Source organism: Canis lupus, chromosome 4 (genome assembly GCF_011100685.1).
Source record: "Canis lupus familiaris isolate Mischka breed German Shepherd chromosome 4, alternate assembly UU_Cfam_GSD_1.0, whole genome shotgun sequence".
NCBI classification, from domain to species: domain Eukaryota; kingdom Metazoa; phylum Chordata; class Mammalia; order Carnivora; family Canidae; genus Canis; species Canis lupus.
In genome coordinates this window covers 58,739,408-58,757,484 of record NC_049225.1, presented here as the reverse complement: position 1 = coordinate 58,757,484, position 18,077 = coordinate 58,739,408, and the positions used below count along the sequence as shown (strand labels likewise).

The window sequence follows — 18,077 nt, the reverse complement described above, 5'->3', positions numbered from 1 at the left end:
ACAGTGCTCAATATACTTCTAGAAACAAACCTCAGGCAGACCAGTGCCTTAAAGGACAGATGATGTTTATCTTCTTAAAAAACCTTTGGCACTAACACAACCTTCTTTAAAGCTCTTTTTAAGATTCAACCACATTTATTCCCCTAAAAATCTTCCCTCACTTCCAATTTAAGAGATTGATAAAGAGGATGGCTCTGTGTGCCCAGTAATAGGCTTGGGAGGATTCAGAGGTAAATGAGGCCTGGTCATGGTCCTCAGGGTGTTTACGGTCTGGGCAGCTAGTCAGACTCATGCTAGAATCAGCTAACATTTTCAGCAATTACTACCTGTCAGGCATTGTGTTAAGTGCTTTGCATGGCTCAACTTAATTGGTTCTTTACAATAATCATCTGAAGTAGAAACTATTATTACCCCCATTTAACAGATCAGAAAATTGAGGCTAAGATAGGTTTAGAAACTTGTACCAGGTTACACAGCTAGTAAGTGGCAGAGCTGGGATTTGGAGTCTGTTCCCACTAACTCCAAAACCAGTGCTTATTTCCACAATGCTCTAATGACCCAGGTCGATGTCAAACCTAGGATTCTTTGATTCTGTTGGCAAAGTCTGGTCTGTCTTCTTCAGTGTCCTCACTGGCAATACCATTTCTCCAAGAAATAGTTTAGATGCTACCTCTAATACAAGCCTTCTCTGCTTTCACTATCTGGAAAGAATACACTTCTCTTCTGAACCCTTATAGAACACTGACTTCATTCATGTCATTCTCTCTAGGATTTCAGCTATGTGTGTGCATATCTTCCTCCATGAACTCTGAGAGCCTTGGAGGCAGGGATATAATGGTGTCTTGTGTTCATTGTTGTAACCCCATGATGCCTGGGTCCTCAATAATGTTGAATGAAAGGATCCCTAGAAAGTTATGCTTATAATTAGAGTATTATCTTCAAGGCACATTATCTTTGCTCCAATATAACTTCCCTACATCTCTCTTTGCCTGTCAGAAATGGAGAAGAGCCCAGATTTTGCTCTTTGAGATACTGAAAAGAAGGAAAGAATTCCCACAAAAGTCTTAAGGTACAATATCCTAGACCCAGGAGCTCCCATTGGGGAGGAAAGGACACTTACAAGATCCCATTGGCTTCCTCCAGATAACAAGAGCCCTGATGGGAGAGTTGCTGAGCCTTGCCTGGGAGCCCCTGGAGTATTCCTTGGACTGCACCACTCAGGGACTGGCTGCTAGTGGAAGTGCTTTAGGGAGATGAATACTTCACTCTTCAGCTCCAAACACTGAGTGGGTGTGGGGTTAGGAGCCTCCATGACTTTGGCAGAAGCAAAATAGCTTTTCCTTGTAGGAGCCACAATGCCCTGCTCTTGGTTGCTTGAGCCTTAGCACTTCAGGAACTTAAATACAACTCCATCTCCCTGGCCTGGAATGATACAGGTTTTGCTCCTTAGGAAGAACAAAAGATCAAAAGCATGAACGGGTGGATAAATGCACTTCTCCTCCACTCATGCAGAGACTCCTCATAATTGCTCTGTGAGTCTGTTCTTTTTCTTCTTCCTTCCTGCCACCAATACTGGTTGATTACTCATGTGCCAGGCACTTTGCTGGATGCTGAGAACCCCTGGTTCCAGGCAGTGTGGTGCCTGCTTTCCATGAGCTTAATTGGACATCATGAATATTTATCAGTGTTTCTCATAAATAAGCAAAAAATTTCAACTGTAGTCAGTGCTCTGAAGACTTAAGTGTAATAAAAGCAGATATTCTTGAAAGGGGTCAACAAAGGTTTTCCTAAGCAAGAGGGAAGTCCCTGCGCGGCAATGTTCTTTTCACCTCTTTGTTCTAACCAAAATACGGCTCTACTGAGTTACCACTTCCTCTGCAGGGCACTGCTTCCAAATAGTTTGCCTTCCATCCTGTCGTAGACACCCACGCCCCTATCGTTCCCTAGACTTTGTCATCACCAAAGATTGCACCACCTTCAAAATCTCTACTGCAAGTGTCCTGTTCTCTGGATGGCTTACAAATTCCTCTCGGTCCATCTTATATCCACTAGTTTGCAGACTGTACCAGATCTTTAACATCGGTCTCCAGTCTACCGGTGCTACTCTGCTACCTATCTGCACTCGTCCCCTCATATCCTCACTCCCATTTTTACCCAGTGATTGGACAGTCATTGCTGTTACTCCTGCTACACACTCACATCCATCTTGTCCCCTCTCCTTGTATTGCATCTAACTTTCAAAAACACAATACATCTAACACCGGTTAGAAGCACCTTTGCCTCTACTTTGAGACTACACTCAAGCAGTTGAATGTGGTGAGAGAAAAATACACAGATTTGCCAGCTGGTCACATCTTAACTTTATGAACACAAACCTCAGGTGGGTCGTAGCACTGCTGGGCAGATCTCTAACTTGTCTTATTCATGTTGCTGTCCCATTCTTCAGGGGGACTCTTTCCTATCTTTTCTCTTGATTCAAACCACCGTCACTCTCAGCTGTTGACATTGTTCTTTGTTCAATCAAAAGAGAACTTCTTTATCCTCTGGCCATTAAATCTATCCATTGATCTGTGCCTGAATCCATATACCAGGGTTTTCTTCCATGAAACCAGGAGAGCCGTCCTCATCTGTCTTAAGTTACTTTACCTCAAACACTGATCTCATCCCTTGTCCTTTACTTACTCAAGAGGTTTTCTCTTGCCATGATCCTTCCTTCTCTCTTGGAACATTGAAATCCCCCTTCCTATTGCATTATTTCAATGAACATATACATATAATAAAGTATCTTTTCTCTCATCTCTCTGTTCTCTTTCATAGCAAAACTCCTTGAAAAAGTTATCTCTGCTCTCTTCAATTCTCCTTTTCCATTCTCCTGAATCTACTGTGGCAGACTTTGATCCTTATTACTTCACTGAAATCATTCTTGTCAAGGGTAACAATGCCTCCTGTGCCAAAATCCAATGACTTGACCTTATTTCTCTTCTTGTCTTTATAAGAGTAGAAATTTCAACCCTCTTTACCATTGATTTAAGTAGAAATTTCACTCAAGTTGGAATTTCAGTCCTCTTTACACTTATCTGTCTGGTGGATAAATGCTAAGGTATCACCCCTCTTGATATGCTATTTTGGGCTCTTGTATATCCCCTCCTCTTGATTGTGGGTGAGACCTGTGCTTACTTCTGACAACAGAATGTGGCCAAGGTGATTGGAATGTCACTTTCATGATTACATTATGTCATATCCAATTTTCTCTTAGAGGACTCTCTCTAGAGGCCTAAAGTCTAGCTGCATTTGGGGAAGTGGCAATTCTAGAAGGCCCACATGGCTGGTTGCCGAGGGCCAATAAGAAGCTGATGGCCAGTGAGAGGCTGGGGCATTCAGTCTTATAATAGCAAGTAAATTAAATGTGCCAACAACCTGAGTGAGCTTGGAGGAAGACTCTTTTCCACTTCTGCCTCCAGATGAGAATGCAGCCCAGCTAACACCTGCCTGCAGCCTTATGATCCTTGTAACCGGAGGACCCAGTTAAGCCTCCTGCATGAACACCTGACTCACAGAAACCCTGAGATACAATAAATGTGTGTTATTTTAAGCCACTAAGCTTGTGGTAATTTATTACACAGCAATAGAAAACTACTATAACCACTCATTTTTTATATATGGTTGTTGCAATATTGTTTTCCATAATGGCATTTTATATTGGATTTTTCAAAAACTCATACAATTTGTTTGCATATTAAACAGGTACCACTCTGTGCCTTCATATGGCAAATGATAACCATGGAACCCCAGGGTCTAAGTGAGGGATCATTGGAGAACCTAGAAGTTCTCACACTTGCTACCAAGTGTAACCTTGAAGAAATACCTTTGTCTCTCTGGGGCTGTTTTCCCATGTATAAAATGAATGCGTTGCAGCAGACTATCTCAAAGAAACTCTGAGATGTGATATATGATGATTCTGTGCCTGACCTAGCACCTACCCAGTTATCTTTGGAAGGAGGAAGACAGCTGAAACAGGGTAAAGGATTCACAGAGCTGGAAGAGTTAGGAGATGAACTTCCTTCCCCTATTCACTTCAGAACGAATTCAGAAGCTGAAGCCCAGACTGAGAGAGACTTGCTAGTCAATGGCAGAGCTGGCCTCAGCTTTTTCCTTTGGGTTCCTACGTCAGTGCTTTTTCAATGGCAACAGGAGGCCCTTCTCTCTTCTAAGCTCTCCCAGGCCCTTTGTTAGCATTGTGAGGTAAACCCAAGGTCTGCCAGCCCTACACATGGGGCTTTAGGGTTTGCTCCAGATCTGTTAAAGCTCCTGGGTCCAATCCTGGGAATATTCCTCGTCCAACAGTGCTTTCTCCTGCCTTGTTTCAGGAAGGCCTACCAGTTGGCTCTGTCTTGTGCCAAGGAAGCTGTTGGCTGAATAAAAGGTTAGGGGAGGGCCTGTGGGTGAGGTGGGACCTAAGCAGGTTTCAGGTAAGGGTGGGGGTTACAGCTTTGGAGAACCTGAGCCCAATAATCTCTTGAAGGCTTCCTCCAATATAATCCTACTTTAAAAATTAATACTAAAAGTAAACTATACATGCCCAGGGTTAAACTATTAATTTTTTAACCAAAGGATATATAATAAAAGAAACCTAGAGTCTCTTTATCTAACCCTCTCCATGCAGAGTCCCTCTTTCTGGGGCTAAACTTTTTAAAATCAGGTTTATTCCAGTTCTTTAGTTTTCCATCTCTCTATATAGTATACTTCAAAGATATTTTTCAACTTATCAGTATGATATTAGATAAAAATTTATACTCGTTTCAGTTTTTCTTACCTGTGTAACTTAAAGTTATATAAGCACAAAGGTAAATTTGTTATAAATTATAGATATTTGTATTGGTTTCCTTTTGCTGTTGGAACAAATTACCACAAACACGGTGGATTAAAACAACACAAATTTGTTCTCATACAGTTCTGGAGGTCAGAAGTCCTAAAATCAAGATCTCAGCAAGGCTGTATTCTTTCTGGAGGCTCTAGGAAGAATCTGCTTCCACGTTTTCCCAGTTTCTGGAGGCCTTCCACATTCCTTTGACATGTAGCTCCTTCCTCCATCTCCAAAGCCAATGAAATAGCTCTCTCTTCTCTGACCTTCCTGTAAGAATCATTGTGATTACATTAGATCCACCCTGACAACCCAAGACAATCTCCTTACCTCAAGATCCTTAATTTAATCACATCTGCAAAATCCTTCTTGCTATCTAAGGTAATGTATTCTCAGGTTGTGGAGATTAGGAGCATGGACCTGTCTGGGGGCCATTACTCTGCCTACTATACCATACATCCCAATTTTCCTGGAATAGTCCCACTATATGCCTATTGTCCTGATGCAAAAGTTAATACAGCCCCTTTCATTCTCAAAAATGTCTCCATTTCAAATGACATCAATACCCTACTTATCCAGTGTTTCCCAATCTTTCATTTTATATCATAACATATGTATAAAATGATAGCATTTTATAGATCTTCAGGATAAAGGAACAAGCCTGCTATGGCACCTTGGGACTTGCCTGGCTGCTTCAGAAGGCAGGAGTATCAATACCTCAGCACCCCTTTAACTCATTTATGGTACCCCATTGGCCATAACACACTATTGGAAAAGTCTTCCTTACGTTAAAACAACATGTTTAAAGTCTGTTCTTGTGATGCCTTCCTGTGTGAGCAGCATTTGGTTCCAATGAGTATAGCTGTGTCTCACACACGTGATTGATGCTCCTGTCAGTGTAATCCTGCTGGTTAATTCAGGTTGTCAGACTGATGTACCCCTTGCCGTCTTTTCACATATGCCTCCCAGTTCTGTGTCTGCAGAATTTGCTGTCTATCACACGCTCTCCTAGACATCAGAGTGTTGGCATTGGTCGTGGCACAGCAGTTCTACTGGATTCACAAGAGGGGCTCTAAAGAGCTTGTGCAATTTTTCTCTGGGACTCCAGAGTGCAAAATCTTTCAGCCTTATGATATTTTTCTTCTTTAAACATACTTTGCTTACCACAGAAATATTAGTGGTAAACATCTTATTATCATTACTGCCTTTCAGATCATTAAAAAAAAAAAAAAAAAAAAACAGTAACTGGGCCAAGAGGCACATTACAGTGTGTTGATCTGGCACCAGCACTTTTCCTATGTACTTGAGCTGGTATTTGTTCCTTAGCAGGGTCTTGCTTTAATTGCTGCTTTTCATTTCCACTCTGTTCCTAATTTACTTTACAGGATGCACTCTCCTTAGTCATCAGCATGTCACGCCATGATGGTGTCTGGCCTTTGTTATAGGAATTTTATCTCTTCTAATATCCATACCCAAATTAAGGATGTTAAAATAGATTTTCAGCATTTGTGCCACTTAACGAATCCTTGAATTATAGTTTTATAGCTTATAGAAGATTTTAAATTACACTGATGATGAATGCTTGTACTACAGCTAATAGTTACTCATACCACCCACAGAAATTCTATGTCACCAGTGGTGTTTCTCACTGGATTCTCACAGAAGTGGCTGGATACTTTGTGAAAGGTCAAACTTGGGTGGGATTCTAATGTCTTAAATTCTGCATATGAAGTGGAACTTTACTAATATTTTTATATCACACTATCTTAAATTCATGTAATTCAGATATGTATACAGACTGTGTTGCGTGTATATGCACCCTGTTTTTTTTCTTAACAAAATGTGATCATCCTCTATAATTTTTTACCCTTGTGTGAGGTAGGGGCCAAGGGCTTGGAAGCTGAAGCGAAGAGACACATGATGTGTGTGTGTGTGTGTGTGTGTGTGTGTGTGTGACTCTAGGTACATCTCTCCTTTCTGGACCTTATTTTCTCCACCAAAGGAAGAGAGATTGGACTCACTGATCCTTAGAGGCCTGCTCTTGTCATTGTCTTCCTGGTCTAGTAAAAGGCAGCTCTACCCTCCTGGGGCTCAAGCCAAAGTATTTGTCTCCCCTCTCTCATACTCCATTTCCTATCCATCGAAATTTGACATTTCCAATCTACCATAAAGATATTTTCAGAAATTGACCACTTCTCACCACCTTCACTGTGGTCATTCTTATTCTTGTCAAATGATCATAATCTTATTCTGGATTATAGCAACTGTCTCCTGACTTGTCTCCCCTTCCTGCCTTTGCCTATATCAACCCAACAGACATGGCGTGCTTTTATTATTTTATTTTATTATTTTATCTTTTTAAAATTGGAGTTCAATTTGCCAACATATAGCATATCACCCAGTGCTCATCTCAGATAAAGGGCTAGTATCCAAGATCTATAAAGAACTTATTAAACTCAACAGCAAAGAAACAAACAATCCAATCATGAAATGGGCAAAAGACACGAACAGAAATTTCACAGAGGAAGACACAGAAATGGCCAACAAGCACATGAGAAAATGCTCTGCATCACTTGCCATCAGGGAAATACAAATCAAAACCACAATGAGATACTACCTCACACCAGTGAGAATGGTGGAAACTAACAAGACAGGAAACAACAAATGTTGGAGAGGATATGGAGAAAGGGGAACCCTCCTGCACTGTTGGTGGGAATGTGAACTGGTGCAGCCACTCTGGAAAACTGTGTGGAGGTTCCTCAAAGACTTAAAAATAGATCTGCCCTATGACCCAGCAATTGCACTGCTGGGGTTTACTCCCAAAGATATAGCATCCTTTTAAACCCAAGTCAGATCACAGCATTCCTCTGCTCAAACTCCTCCAGTTTCTTCCTAGCCCCCTCAGAGTAAAAGCCAAAGTCCTTAATATAGCTCACAGAGATCTACATAGTTTTCACCCATTTTTTCTTGCTCTGACCTAATTTACTTCTTTTCCTATAGCTCACTCTGCTACACCCACACTGACCTCCCTATATTTAATTCCAGTATTGTTAATGTACATTGGTATATTAGTCTCAGGTGTACAGTATAGTGATTCAACACTTTCATACATGACTCAGTGCTCATCATGATAAGTGTACTCTTAATCCCCTTCACCTATTTCACACATCCCCTCACCTACCTCCCTCTGGTAACTATCAGTTTTCTGTAATTAAGAGTCTGTTTCTTGTTTGTCTCTTTTTCTCTTTGTTCACTTGTTTTATTTCTTAAATTGCACATATGAGGGGAATCATACGGTATCTGTCTTTTTCTGACTTATTTCACTTAGCATTATATCCTCTAGATCCATCCATATTGCTGCAGTTGGAAGTATTTCATTATTTCTCATGGCTGAGTAATATCCATCATATATGTGTGTGCACGCATGTGTGTGTGTGTGTGTATATATATATATCACATCTTTTTAATCCATTCATCTATCAATGGACATTTAGCTTACTTCTACAGTTTCACTATTGGATTATGTTGCATATATCTTTTCAAATTAGTGTTTTTGTATTCTTTGGGTAAATACCCAGTAGTGCAATTAGGGGGGCATATGGTAATTATTTTGTTTTATTTTATTTTATTTTATTTTATTTATTTTATTTTTATTTTATTATTTTTATTGGAGTTTGATTTGCCAACATACAGTAAAATACCCAGTGCACATCCCATCAAGCGCCCCCCTCAGTGCCCATCACCATCACCCCCACCCCCCGCCCACCTCTCTTTCTACCACTCCTTGTTTGTTTCCCAGAGATAGGAGTCTCTCATGTTCTATCTCCTTTTCTGATATTTCCCACTCATTTTTTTCTCCTTTCCTCTTTCTTCCCTTTCACTATTTTTTATATTCCCCAAATTAATGAGACCATATAATGTTTGTCCTTCTCCGATTGACTTGGCATATGGTAACTCTATTTTTAATTTTTGAGGAGCCTTTCCACAGTGGATGCACCAGTTTGCATGCCCACCAACAGCGCATGAAGGTTCCCCTTTCTCCACATCTTTGCCAACAGTTGTTGTTTCTTGTTTTTTATTTTAGCCATTCTGACAGGTGGTAGGTGGTAGGTGATATCTCATTGTGGTTTTGATCTGCATTTCCCTGATGATGAGTGATGCTGAGCATCTTTTCATGTGTCTGTTAGCCATCTGTATGTCTTGTTTGGAGATATGTCTGTTCATGTTTTCTGCCCATTTTTTAAAATTTATTTTTTATTATTGGTGTTCAATTTACTAACATACAGAATAACCCTCAGTGCCCGTCACCCATTCACTCCCACCCCCCGCCCTCCTCCCCTTCTACCACCCCTAGTTCGTTTCCCAGAGTTAGCAGTCTTTACGTTCTGTCTCTCTTTCTGATATTTCTGCCCATTTTTTAATTGGATTTTTTAAATGGTGTTAAGTTGGTAAGTTCTTTATGTATTTCAGATACTAACCCCTTATCGAACATATCATTTGCAAATATCTTCTCCCATTTAGTAGGTCTTTTAGTTTTGTTGATTGTTTCCTTTGCTTTTTTAAAAAAATTTTTTGGTTTCTTTTTTTGTTGTTGTTTCCTTTGTTTTAAAGAAGATATTTTATTTTGATGTAGTCCCAACAGGAGATTATTGCTTCTATCTCTCTTGCCTCAGGAGACATAACTAGAAAAATATTGCTACAGTTGATCTCAGAGAAATTACTGCCTGTGCTCTCTTCTAGGATTTTTATGCTTTCAAGTCTCACATTTAGGTCTTTAATCCAGTTTGTGTATGGTGTAAGAAAGTGGGTCCATTTTCATTCTTTTGCTTGTAGCTATCCAGTTTTCCCAACACCATTTGTTGAAGAGACTCTTTTTCGCACTGGATATTCTTGCCTCCTTTGTCATAGATTAGTTGACCATAAAATTGTGGGTTTATTTCTGGGCTCTTTATTCTGTTCCATTGACCATAAAATTGTGGGATTATTTCTGGGCTCTTTATTCTGTGTCTATTTTTGTGCCAGTACCAACAGTCTTGATTAATACAGATTTGTAGTTTATCTTGAAAACTGGGATTGTCATACCTCCAGTTTTGCTCTTCCTTTTTAAGATTATTTTAGCTATTTGGGGTCTTTTGTTATTCCATACAAATTTTAGGATTATTTGCTCTCGTTCTGTGAAAAATGCTGTTGGTATTTTGATAGGAACAAATAACGATATTTGTTTTCCCAATCCATGAGCATGGAATGCTTTTCCATTTCTTTGTGTCATCTTCAATTTCTTTCACCAATGTTTTATAGTAGAGGCCTTTCATCTCCTTGGTTAAGTTTATTCCTAGGTATTTTATTCATTTTGGTGCAATCATAAATGGGATTATTTTCTTAATTTCTCTTTTTGCTTCTTCATTATTACTGTATAAAAATGCAACAGATTTCTGTATATTGATTTTGTGTCCTGTGACTTTACTGAATTCATTTATTAGCTCTAGTAGTTTTTTGGTGGAGTCTTTAAGGTTGGCTATATATAGTATTATACACACTGGCCTCCTTTTAATTTTTCAAATAGGCTAGGCACATTCCCTCCTGGGCCCTAGCACATGCTATTCCCTTGGCCCAGAATGCTCTTCTCAAAGAAATCCAAGGACTTGTTTCCTCACCTACATTAAGACTTTGTTTAGATACCACCTCTCAGTGGTATCTTCCCTATTTAAAGAGACTGCAATCCCTCCTCTCAGTCCCTAGACTCTGTTTCTTACTCTCCTGATTTTTCTCCCTAACAGTACACCTGCTGACATGATATGTATATTACTTATTTATTTGTGTTGTCTATCTCCCCGCACTAAAATGCAAGCTTCATAAGGGCAGGGATTTCTGTTTATTTTGTTCACTGTTCTATTCACAGTGCCTGGCACATAGGTAATAAATATTTAATAACGAAAAAGAACAAATTTCCTTATCCTTATCTTCTTACTCTTCCATTTGATTCTTAATTTCCGTCATTATATTTTTAACTTCCAAGAGTTGTTTTTTCCCTCAGAATTTTTTTTAAAAGCAATATTTTTTGCTGTGGTTCTTATGTCATGATTGTAACATCTTATCTCTCTGAGGGTATTTGTTTGTGTGCTTGTTTTTTGCATAGTCTCCTCCAAAGTACTTCATGGGTTTGTGCATTTGATATTTCTTTTATCTTAGAGACTTTCTCCAGATGTCTGGTAGTCTCATTAACATTTTGAAATTAATCTTTAGGGATACAATTTATTTATAATCAAGTTAATATATTTTCATTGTCCAGGTAATGGCTTTTGACAAATGTTTAAATCCACATAACGAGCATCCCAATCAATATATAGAATATTAGCATCATTCCAAAAAGCTCTCTGTGTCCCTTTACAGCCAATCCTCACCCCACACATCCCAAACAGCCATTGTTCAGCTTTCTGTCACAAGAATCAATTTTGCTCATTCTATAAATTTATACAAATCAAATCATATAGTATGCAGTTTTCTGTGTCTGGCTTCTTCCATTTAGCGTAATGAGATTCATCCACATTTTTGCATATATCAATAATTCCTTCCTGCTCTATATGCCACAGTTTATCAATTCACCTATTGATAAATGTGTGGGTTGTTAATTATTTACCTTTATTGAGCTCTCTGCTGTGAAAATCTGAATACAAGTTGGTGTGGACAACAGCCTGGAGGAAGGTGAGGAAAGCCAAGAAGCCTAGGTCACAAAGTTTAAGGAGGCACTCACCCTTGTGTTCATGTAAGTGCCAACTCTGCACCTGTACAACCCTGAAAGTGAGTGCCTCTTTAAATTTCCCACTTGCTGCACTTTTCTTGCCTTATCCTAGTCCAGGCCCTGGTGTGGATAAACATTTTGATTTTTCCTGGGTAAATATCTAGGAGTGGAGTTGCTGGATCACAGGAGAGCTATGTGTTTAGCTTCATAAAAAAAACTGTCATACAGTTTTCCAAAGTGGTTGCATCATTGTACACTTTCCCAGCAGTTGATGAGACTTCAGTTGCTCTGCATTCTCACCAACAAGTATATGTCCAGTCTTTTCTGTTCTATTGCCACAGACCAATTGTTTCTTCTAAATATGGCTCATCTCTGTGATTCTTGTTGTTATCCTCATCTTCTTGGCTTCCCTAATCCAAACCAGATTCAGGAGGGCTTTTGTTGAGTCTTGCTGAACTGTTTCCAAGTCCATTGTTGCAAATAAAAGAAATCTAGCCATGCAGCTCTAAGGGAGCTCTTCATCTTCAAGAAGAGTGTTTTCACCAATGCATTTCCGAGATTCTGAGATCTGTCCCCACTTGGGTCCCTTTACTTCTCTTGGAGTTTATTTTCCATTCTCCTTTATAGCTTCTGTCTGATTGCAGCTGCTTTTTGTTAGCCTTCACACGTATTTTGGTACCTGTGGATTCTATCTTCTACCGTTGTTGAAGATAGAGTTTTCAAAGTTTTTCCTTTTTGCTTTTGCATAGTTTTCTAGGAGTAAAGAATCAAAATGTTTATTTATACATCCATACTGAACAGGAAATTTTTTTTATTTATAAATTTATTTTTATTGGTGTTTAATTTGCCAACATATAGAATAACACCCAGTGTTCATTCCATCAAGTGCCCCCCTCAGTGCCCGTCACCCAGTCACCCCCACCCCCCCACCCACCTCCCCTTCCACCACCCCTGGTTCGTTTCCCAGAGTTAGGAGTCTCTCATGTTCTGTCTCCCTTTCTGATATTTCCCACTCATTTTTCTCCTTTCCCCTTTATTCCCTTTCACTATTTTTTATATTCCCCAAATGAATGAGACCATATAATGTTGGTCCTTCTCCTGGGATCCCTGGGTGGCAGAGCGGTTTGGCGCCTGCCTTTGGCCCAGGGCACGATCCTGGAGACCCAGGATCGAATCCCACATCGGGGTCCCGGTGCATAGAGCCTGCTTCTCCCTCTGCCTATGTCTCTGCCTCTCTCTCTCTCTCTCTCTGACTATCATAAAAAAAAAAGTTTGTCCTTCTCCTATTGACTTATTTCACTCAGCATAACACCTCCAGTTCCATCCACATCGAAGCAAATGGTGGGTATTTGTCGTTTCTAATGGCTGAGTAATATTCCATTGTATACATAGACCACATCTTTTTTATCCATTCATCTTTCGATGGACACGGAGGCTCCTTCCACAGTTTGGCTATTGTGGACATTGCTGCTAGAAACATCGAGGTGCAGATGTCCCAGTGTTTCATTGCATCTGTATCTTTGGGGTAAATCCCCAGCAGTGCAATTGCTGGTCGTAGGGCAGGTGTATTTTTAACTCTTTGAGGAACCTCCACACAGTTTTCCAGAGTGGCTGCACCAGTTCACATTCCCACCAACAGTGTAAGAGGGTTCCCCTTTCTCCACATCCTCTCCAACATTTGTGGTTTCCTGCCTTGTTAATTTTCCCCATTCTCACTGGTGTGAGGTGGTATCTCATTGTGGTTTTGATTTGTATTTCCCTGATGGCAAGTGATGCGGAGCATTTTCTCATGTGCTTGTTGACCATGTCTAGGTCTTCCTCTGTGAGATTTCTGTTCATGTCTTTTGCCCGTTTCATGATTGGGTTGTTTGTTTCTTTGCTGTTGAGTTTCAAAAATTCTTTATAGATCTTGGAAACTAGCCCTTTATCTGATACGTCATTTGCAAATATCTTCTCCCATTCTGTAGGTTGTCTTTGAGTTTTGTTGACTGTATCCTTTGCTGTGCAAAAGCTTCTTATCTTGATAAAGTCCCAATAGTTCATTTTTGCTTTTGTTTCTCTTGCCTTCATGGATGTATCTTGCAAGAAGTTACTGTGGCCAAGTTCAAAAAAGGTGTTGCCTGTGTTCTTCTCTAGGATTTTGATGGAATCTTGTCTCACAGATCTTTCATCCATTTTGAGTTTATCTTTGTGTATGGTGCAAGAGAGTGGTCTATTTCATTCTTCTGCATGTGGATGTCCAATTTTCCCAGCACCATTTATTGAAGAGACTGTCTTTTTTTCCAGTGGATAGTCTTTCCTCCTTTGTTGAATATTAGTTGACCATAAAGTTGAGGGTCCACTTGTGGATTCTCTATTCTGTTCCACTGATCTATGTGTCTGTTTTTGTGCCAGTACCACACTGTCTTGATGACCACAGCTTTGTAGTACAACCTGAAATCTGGCATTGTGATGCCCCCAGCTATGGTTTTCTTTTTTAAAATTCCCCTGGCTATTCGGGGTCTTTTCTGATTCCACACAAATCTTAAAATAATTTGTTTCAACTCTCTGAAGAAAGTCCGTTGTATTTTGATAGGGATTGCATTAAACGTGCAAATTGCCCTGGGTAACATTGACATTTTCACTATATTAATTCTTCCAATCCATGAGCATGGAATATTTTTCCATCTCTTTGTCTCTTCCTCAATTTCTTTCAGAAGTGTTCTGTAGTTTTTAGGGTATAGATGCTTTACCTCTTTGGTTAGGTTTATTCCTAGGTATCTTATGCTTTTGGGTGCAATTGTAAATGGGATTGACTCCTTAATTTCTCTTTCTTCAGTCTCATTGTTAGTGTATAGAAATGCCACTGATTTCTGGGCATTGATTTTGTATCCTGTCACACTGCCAAATTGCTGTATGAAGAACAGGAAATCTTAATTTGTATTCCTGAGTAAACTGTGGAAGCAGAGGTGGAGATTTGTATAGTTGGAAGGATATGTAATTGTGTTAATTCTAATTAGGACTTCATAATGATAAGGTTGATGGAATCCTAACAATATCTGAAAATGATGCGACCTTTTTTCAAGGTTGTCTCTAGTAAGAGTATGGTGGCCAGGTATAAAAAAGAATTCTTATTATAATCAATGTATCTCAGCAGCAGACTGGTGAAGGCAAATTCTCACTTCATCAGTAATTCCAACAGGGAGCTCTGTGATTCTCATAAGATCTGGCTTTCTTGAGTAAGACTTTAGAAATTGCCATAGAATCAATGAAATTCAAGGCCTGGGGGTGACATGGGCTCAGAAGCATTCCAAGCATAGTTCTGGCACTGAGCATTCAATGAACTGGTGCGTTCTTCCAGGGATGAGATGAACCTACTGCCCTTCCTATTCTAAACTAGCATGAACCTGCATTCTTTTCTCTTTCCCTGGTGAAATGAACCAACTGGGGTATATTTTTAAAGAGAACATGCATGTTTTATCTTTACAGAACATATAAAGATTTTATTTTTTTTAAAGACTGCATTTTCTTATTTATTTTTTATTTATTTATTTATTTATTTATTTATTTATTTATTTATTTATTTATGATAGTCACACACAGAGAGAGAGAGAGAAGCAGAGACATAGGCAGAGGGAGAAGCAGGCTCCATGCAGGACTCGATCCGGTGACCCCAGGATCACACCCTGGGCCAAAGGCAGGTGCTAAACCGCTGCACCACCCAGGGATCCCATATAAAGATTTCAAATATAAAGTAGTGTGTGTTTAGGAAATAATTTAGACAGTATAGACAGTGAAGAGTAAAAAGTCTTAAGCAAAACACTAAGTACTGTTATTCATAATTCTAGATTTTATTTTTTTAAAAATTTTAAAAGATTTATTTACTTATTTATGAGAGAGAGAGAGAGAGGCAGAGACACAGGAGGAGGGAGAAGCAGGCTCCATGCTGGGATCCTGAGATGAGACGCGATCCCAGGACTCAGGATCACGCCCTGGGCCGAAGGCAGGCGCTAAGCCCCTGAGCCACCCAGGGATCCTCATAATTCTAGATTTTAACACCACAAATCTATGTATGTCTCTCTGTATAAATATTTCTATAAATACATAATATAGGGTATGGAGAACGATACTCAGATGCTAGTAGCTATAATTCTTTGAAGAAAAGAGTGAATTTGGGAGAAGGGAAATTTTCACTGCTTATATACTTATATATTGTCTAACATTTCTAGTAATAAAAATACATTCATGTATCATATAATTTTTACCATTTTAACAGGTTTATGGAAGTATACTTGATATACAGTAAGCTATGCATATTTTTTAAAATTTATTTTTAAACTGCACGTATTGAACGTGTATAATTTGATAATGTAAAATCTATGTTTACTCGTGAAACTATTTGTCACCTGGAAAGTTTCCTTAGGCCCCTCTATAATCTCTCCCCTTCTGACCTCCCCACCCACTCCCAGGCAACCGCTGATATGCTTCCCGTCACTGAAGATGACCTAGCACCTTCTAGAATATGAAATAAATGGACAATTTTTTCTGATGTCTTTTACTCAGCACAATTATCTTAAGATTTATCCGTTTTGTAGCTATATTAATAGTTTATTCTTTTTGCATGTGTGAGTAGTTACGTAATTTTTATTTATTTTTTAGTTACATAATTTTTAAAGGAAAAATTCAAGGAGAAGGAAGCAAGAGAAGATAACACACCTCAAACATACTGAAATGTCGCCACCCATTTTAAAATGTCACTTAAATTTTTAAATATATATATATTTAAATATTTTATTTATTTATTCATGAGAGACCCAGAGAGAAAGAGAGAGAGAGAGAGGCAGAGACACAGGCAGAGGGAGCAGCAGGCTCCATGCAGGACTCGATCCGGTGACCCCAGGATCACACCCTGGGCCAAAGGCAGGTGCTAAACTGCTGAGCCACCCAGGGATCCCCCAATTTTTAAATATATTGAAAAGATAATGTTGCCCGCCTTACATCACACTCTCCCATTTCCAGGAGCAACCACAAATGAATTTGTGTAAGTTTCGAAAAAAATCTGACTAGGTGATTTTTTTTTTTTAAAGATGTATTTTTTAAAATGATACAAGCAGCATGTGCTCCTGGACTCGTGTTAGGGAAAACACCGCGTGTGCCGCGGCAGCCCACGACCCAGGGGGCGGAGCTCCAGGGACCGGCGGCCGGGCTCCGGGACCCACGCCCCGCCCAGTGGCCCCCGCGCCCCCGGGCCCCCCTCGGCCCTGCCTGCAGTGGCGGCAACCGGTCGCCGGGTGGTGCTGCGGCGCCGGGCTCCGGAGCGTCGTGCCGCCCCGGGAGCTGCCCCGCGCGGGGACACGTGACTCGGGTCTCCGGCTGGGGCGCCCGCGTCACGTGACGCGGCCCGGAAGCGGCGGGCCCCGGCGGCCGAGGGGGATGGCTGGGGCTCCGCGCTGAGGCGAGGACGGGGGCTGCGCCGAGGCGGGAGCCGGAGCCCGAGCCGCCGCGGAGCCCGCGCCGCAGCGCAGCCCGAGCGGTGAGTCCGCGCGGCGGCGGGCGGGGGCTGCGGCGGGGCTGCTCCTGCGGGACCCGGCTCGCCTTCCTTTGGGGGCGCCGCGGGCGCTCGGGGCTCAGGCACCCGCCGGCCCGGGTGCGGGTGCGGGTGCGGGTGCGGGTGCGGGTCCCGGTGGGCTCGGCGTCCCGCGGCAGCCGCCGCAAGGTGCCGGCGCCCCTCCCCGAGGAGGCGCTGGAGGCGCGGTGCCCCGTGAGCGCCCGTCGCCGCCCACAGGGGGGGACCCCGAGGCACCCGCCGGGAGAGGGGCGCAGTCGCCTCGGGCAGGTCGCCGGCCCGCGCGGGAGCCCTGCGGGGACTTGCTGTGGTGGGTCTGGGGGCCACAGACCCCCGGGCCGGGGCCCTGGGACGTCGCCTGGTGCATCCCCCGCTGGGGACCTCGAGGCGCGGCGGGCGGCGGGCGGCGGGCGGGGGGGGCTGCCCAGGGCGCCCTGCCACCCCAGCGCACGCCTCCCCAAGCTCCAGCAGCCGCTTGCTTTTCAGCACCCTCCTGCCTCCTGCCGAGAACGGGACACGTGAAAAGACACCCCTTTCCGTCCCCGTCTCTTCGGGCGCTCCCGTTCTTAGCCCTGCATTCTCCATCTCCCGGTTGGCTTGGCCCTGGGTGTGGTTCCCCGTTTCAGTGTGCACGATTTTTTTTTTTTCCTGCAGCCTCATCGTTTTGCTTCTGACTGTCCTGCAATTTTGTGTAAATCACACCGAAATAGGAAATAAGAATTGGAGTCTGCTCCTGGGAGGCTAGGTGGCTCCCAGCTGGGTTTTGTGGAGAGCCCTGGCATTAACTTGAAGAATGCAAAGCCCTGGGCTGGCGGGCTGGCTGGCTTCATTCATTCATTCATTCATTCATTCATTCATTCATTCATTCATTCTGTAGCTGGTCTCCTTTGGGAGAATGATGGGTATTTGGATGCAGTCGTCTGAAGCTTGTT

The 18,077-nt window shown here is 41.8% G+C and overlaps 1 protein-coding gene across 3 annotated transcripts in view; it reads left to right on the top strand.

The window, feature by feature from the left end:
- Nucleotides 1-4,264: 4,264 nt before the first annotated feature.
- Nucleotides 4,265-18,077, top strand: part of SLC36A1 (solute carrier family 36 member 1) — a 58,980-nt gene continuing 45,167 nt past the window's right edge. Inside the window, exons 1-2 of one of the 3 annotated variants that reach the window (XM_038534977.1) lie at nucleotides 4,265-4,423; nucleotides 4,952-5,242. The gene's annotated coding sequence lies outside the window, so the exon portion shown is untranslated. Of the gene's footprint in view, nucleotides 4,424-4,951; nucleotides 5,243-16,983; nucleotides 17,113-18,077 lie in introns of those variants that run through there. The other 2 variants (XM_038534975.1, XM_038534976.1) reach the window with 2 other exon arrangements.